This window comes from Lepus europaeus, chromosome X (genome assembly GCF_033115175.1).
Source record: "Lepus europaeus isolate LE1 chromosome X, mLepTim1.pri, whole genome shotgun sequence".
Lineage (NCBI taxonomy): Eukaryota > Metazoa > Chordata > Mammalia > Lagomorpha > Leporidae > Lepus > Lepus europaeus.
In genome coordinates this window covers 95,698,441-95,704,280 of record NC_084850.1, presented here as the reverse complement: position 1 = coordinate 95,704,280, position 5,840 = coordinate 95,698,441, and the positions used below count along the sequence as shown (strand labels likewise).

The following is a 5,840-nucleotide window of genomic DNA, read 5'->3' as shown; positions in this document are numbered from 1 at the left end:
TGAGAGTGGGCAAAGTCATAGCCAGCATGACGGAAAACCCAGGCAGAACTATGGAAATGATGAAAACACATATTTAGGGGCATGGATTGTGGTAATGTGTGTCTGTCTGCAGAGCTGTGCCAGTGGAGGACGTTGCTTCTTTCTTTCTGCCACTTTTAATTCTTTCTCACTGAAACTCAGCTCCTCAGATCAGTCTTCCCAGAAATTTAAGTGTAAACGATTGTGAGGAGGCACCAGTGGACTTTTGGAGACTGGGCAGTCCTTACTTAGCCTCAGAGAAGGTCATCCTCACAGAGGCACCGCCTCCATGCACCTTGGACTCTGAGAGGCAGCAAAAACGATCCACAGAGGTTAGACTCTGAGGAAAGTGTCTGGAAGCTGGGGCACTGCAGTGCAACTGCATCCCTGAAATCTGGAGAGCCAGGCTGTGGCACCTGATGAGGGGCACACGGATCTCTACCTCACATGCTCTCATTTGAACAGTGGATGGTGTAGAAACAAACACAAAGGGTATGGGGGCATTCCAGAAGACTGTGCCTTCCAATATATGTTTATTTGGGTGGGTAGGGGACGTGCCTAGCAAATGGGAATTGACCAAAGCAGCAGTCACTAGGGTTTTCACTCTCTAGCAGTACTTGCCTAAATGTCTCCAGGATGAGGAAACGGATTCAATGAAATCTCATCTGAAATGTCCTTTTGTCACATGCCTTAAAGAACTTCCTACTCTTCTATGACCATAATGCAAATCTGCACCTAGTCTGGTTGGAAAGGATACATGCTTTGTGACTTATTTTGAAAAAAAGCTTCAAAATGTAAAAGAAGTACAGATCACTATATTGCCATGGAGTGTTCATACACAGCTAGCTTCTTTCTAATACATTTTTCAAATGAGAGCGTTCTTTCTGTGGGAAACATAAGCAAGCAGGAAAGAACAAGATCTAAACCTAGAGGATAAGGAGAGGCTGCAAGAAGAGTCTTCCCAGCAAATTGACCCTGTGTCTGTGAGTAACTCAATATTTGCAGGGAACTTTCACAAGAATTTGTTTTATCTGTAACACTGTACTTTTTTAGGTAGCCTTAAAACATCTTCATTAAGACAGTGAGTGAGAGCTGAACCTCATGAAGCAAACATTGATCCCAGAGGATTGTACTTGGGTGTTGACTGAATGTGTACACTCATCTGTTTCCAGCAATATGCCTTGTGGTTCCCTTCTCATATCTTTGTTTTCAATTTATTTAAGATTATGCATATCTCTGTGTTGTAAATATGTGTATCTCAGATGTGTTATAAATATGTGTATTTCAGATCTGTGTGTTACATGTACTACACACATAGGTATACTGAAACGTGTTAATATGAAACGTTTTTATCTGTACTCACACTCACACTCCTAGGACCAGCAGCCCAGTGGTGTAAAACATGAAAAAGACAAACCATCACCTGAAACTCGGGATAATACACCCCGACCAAGACATAGAAGACAAAGGGCATGTGCAGTTCAAGGCGAGGGCATGGAAAAAGCAACGGCTATTTGTGGTAGGCTAGTGTGTGTTACCCATTGTCTCCTGCAAGTAACAGAGGGAAATAAAAATGTTAGGAAAGGGCCGGTGCCGCGGCTCACTAGGCTAATCCTCCGCCTTGCGGCGCCGGCACCCCGGGTTCTAGTCCCGGTCGGGGCGCCGGTTCTGTCCTGGTTGCCCCTCTTCCAGGCCAGCTCTCTGCTGTGGCCAGGGAGTGCAGTGGAGGATGGCCCAAGTGCTTGGGCCCTGCACCCCATGGGAGACCAGGATAGGCACCTGGCTCCTGCCATCGGCTCAGCGTGGTGCGCCGGCCGCAGCGCGCCAGCCGCGGCGGCCATTGGAGGGTGAACCAACGGCAAAGGAAGACCTTTCTCTCTGTCTCTCTGTCTACTCTGCCTGTCAATTAAAAAAAAAATAAAATGTTAGAAAAGGTTCTTAAACATAGCTTGAAAATTGGATGGAAAAGTGTAATTTTCAACCAAGTACCGCCCAGACGACAGTGAATCTTCCTTCCTTCACCCGGTGACTAATGTGCTATACTTGGAAAACACAGTGTTTGACAGAATGTTACATTAGCAGACTCAAGGAAACTAGGTATCTATGTTTCGTTTTAGTTATAAAACTGTACAGCATTTCAAGAGTTAAACTCGGGTTCCTTAGAACATGGTTGTCCACAGTCTTCAAACTCATTGTATCAAAAGCATAACCAACATGTACAGAGTACCAAGTCAGCATAATTTACACTTTAATAAAGTCTGGTTGCATAGGGGTGCTAACCCCATTTTGTAAGGGAGAAAACTGAGACTTAGGAATTGTGCCTGACTAGGAGCCATGGACTGATGCAGATACAGGCATATTTCATTCTGAAGTTTGTGTTCTTCCTATCTTCTGTGTTGCCATTAGGAAAAGTGAAGGACTTTGCTTAACATGCATAGTGCTAAGGTGTCTGTACTGTAAAATATTACGGTACTGGCACACAGATAGACTTTGTTCAGTGGAACAGAGACTCTCGTCTCTGAAAATAGTTCTTTAAAAATGGTCACCTCTTGCTTTGCTTGATAATTTGTGTAGTAATTTTGGTGAAACCTCGAAAAGCAGGTTATTGGCATATGGATAATTGGTTTAATATGTTTTTGGTATGGCTTGCATGAGGTGCTTAAATTCTATGGTTAGAAAGGATGAAGAATAAATGCTCTAAGATTGTCATCGATTCGAAGTGACTTCTTCCAGGTATGGCACTTTGAAACAAGACGTGCTTATGTCAGCCTGTGGTCTACTACAGCAATTCAGTGGGGACAAGGTTTCCGGAATGTGACTGACCACGCTGCCTATTAACTTCCTTCCATCTTATTTTCCTTATTCTCACCGTAAGAGAGCAACTTTGCTGTTATTTTGTGTACAGCATTCAATATAGGATTTCTTTATGAAAAGTTGCACATAAAGCCATTGCACCTAAATATAGTTTTATTTATTTAAATATATGTTTTGCTTGTTACTCCACTAAGATGGATAACATAGGCTCACAAACCCTTTATTAATTCTTCAGCACATTGCATTTTAATTTAATTGAAATCTGTCCGCAGGGTAAACTTCAAATTTTATAGCTAGGTAATGCTCATTGAAACATACAGCAGATGTATTTGCATCAATGTATCAAAGTTTTCCCTGAATTGCCATTGAAAACACATGTTCCAAGGGAACTGGGGGAGTCCACGGCCAGAGTGTGCAAACTCACAGGGTTGCACAATGGGACCAAAGCCTTTCTCTTTCAACACACTCCCGGAAGCATAAGGGTGTCCACTGCTACAGCTGGGCAGATTTTTTTTTTCCAGAAGCTGAGAAACTGGCATGAATCCACTGTTTTGGGGGACCCTGAAACAGGCCCACCTAAATTCAGGAGTCATTCTCTCCATTTACCACTTGCATCACAGAGAGACAGAGCCAGAGGAGCCAGAGAGAGAGAGAGAGAGAGAGAGAGAGAGAGAAAGTCTTCCATCTACTAGTTCATTCCCCAAGTGGCTGCAATCACTAGAACTGAGCCTGGTCTCCCATGCGAGTGCAGGGGCCCAGAGACTTGGGCCATCTTCTACTGCTTTCCCAGGCCATAACAGAGAGCTGGATCGGAAGTGGAGCAGCTGAGACTTGAACCAGTGCACATATGGGATACCGGCACTGCAGGCAGCAGCTTTACGCACTAAGCCACGGCACCAGCCCCCTCCCATTGGATTTTACATGTATAAGAGAGTGGTAGAAAAGCCTCCACAGAATGGCTTGTAAGCACAACATTTTAGGTGCGACAAATAAATAATTCACATGGATATTTCAAGTGTATCAAGCACGATGTGCAATTACTTGTCATGCCCCAAGAATATATTGCTCATTGCCCAGATCGTAAGTGCATCTGCCCAGCTTGCAATGACTCCCACAGACTTGTGCAGAAAATTACGTAGCTCCAGGATACTTTAGCGAAAACATCGGCCAATCTGGCCCGGGCTGAGCAGTGGATGGACTGGATCAGCGCTCTTGTGAGAGGACCTGCAATGCAAAGGGAGACACCTACTGAGAACACTGCTCCTGGACAGATGGCTGTAAAAATAGTGCGTACCTGAAAGGAACCATCCAGTATGGGATCCTGGTCTGCCAGTGTCTGAGTGCCTGCTGAGGTCAGCCCCAGCATGCATGGATGGCAGGTGCTGTAAGGAGTACAAGTCAGTATGCCAATTTCAGGGACAAACCTACTTTGAAGGAGAGTGAAGTAGTACTACTCCTCCTCTGGAGTGTGTGTCCCATATGAGTACCAAGATCAGACCATGAAGCTTTTCGAGAGTCCAGGCTGCCCAGCTTTGGACTGTCCAGAGTTTCAGCTGATCACCTTGTCTAGCAGCTGCTGCAGTCTGTAATGGTTATGACTTTTGTTCCAAAAGCCACAACTGCGTGGAGAATTCCATCTGCAGGAATCTGAATGATAGGGCCATATGCAGCTGTCAAGATGTTTTCAGGGCTCTGCGAGAGGACGATGCCTACTGTGAAAACACTGATGAGTGTGCTGAAGGGTGCCATTGCTCTCCCTAGAATACGATATGTGTCAACACCCCAGGCTAGTTCGTGCACATCTGCAAGGAAGGGTACATGCAGATTGATGATTATTCATGTACAGAGCGTGATGGGTGCATCACGAATCAGCACAACTGGGATGAAAACGCCTTGTGATTCTACCTCATGGGAGGACACAACTGTGTTTGCAAGTCTGGCTACATGGGCAATGGAACCACATGCAAAGCATTTTACAAAGATGGCTGCAGTAATAGAGGAGCCTGCATCACCACTAAGGTGTGTGCCCGCCTCCTAGGCTCCTCCACTGGACCCTCTGTGTTATGGACAATGATGAATGGTCTGATGGTTTTGTTCTGTGTGATAGCCATGCCAACTGCATTAACCTGCCTGCATGGTTCCACTGTGAGTGCCAGGATGGCTACGGTGACAACAGGATGCTCTCTCCGAGTGGAGAGTCATGTGAAGATGTCAACTGTGTGGGACCGGGAGACACAGCCGTGCCAACGACACCGCTTGCTTCAACTTGGATGGTGGCTACAACTGCTGGGGCCCTCTCAGCAAGAACTGCACAGGGGACGGCATCCATGATAGGAGGGTGAAGCATGATGGTCAGATCTGGGTGTTGGAAAGTGAGCACTGCTCCGTGTGTTCATGTCAGAGCAGATTTGTCACACGCTGACAGATAGCCCTTGACTGAGAATCCCACAGTTGAGCCCGCAGTCAGTGCCTCCACCAAAACAGGGAGAACTTGTACAACAGCGGTGTGACACCTGGGTCCAGAGTTGCCAGCAGTGCCTCTGCTTGCCACAAGAGGTGGACTGCTGACCCCTATCCTGCCCAGATGTGGAGTAAATTCAGTACACTCCCAGAGAACAAGAGCTCCCCGCCCTGTGTCACCAACTCCTGCCAGGCTGACACCATCCTCCAAGACATCACCAAGACCTGTCTGGATGAGAAGAATTGTGGTCATTGTGGATCAATCACAGCACAGAGTGCACGCTCTGCCAGTGCAAGAATGGACACATCTGTTGCTCTGTGGACCCACTGTACTTTTGGGAACTGTGAAGTAAGCCATCTTACAATAGATTTTGGTTTAAAAGAATGTTGTTTCGTTTAAAAGCCAAAAAAAAAAAAAGTTGAAACTTAATTTGGAAGGTTTGTGGACAGCTACATGCGCCTTCGTTAATAACTGAGTGAACCTCCAATTGTGAAATGTGTGGAGCTTGAGAAAATCACAAAAGGAAAGTTCTTGAGGATAAACTAGA

General features: G+C 45.8%; 1 pseudogene; it reads left to right on the top strand.

The window, feature by feature from the left end:
- Positions 1 to 3,155: 3,155 nt before the first annotated feature.
- Positions 3,156 to 5,640, top strand: LOC133752782 (protein kinase C-binding protein NELL2-like; annotated as a pseudogene).
- The last annotated feature ends 200 nt before the right edge of the window (positions 5,641 to 5,840 follow it).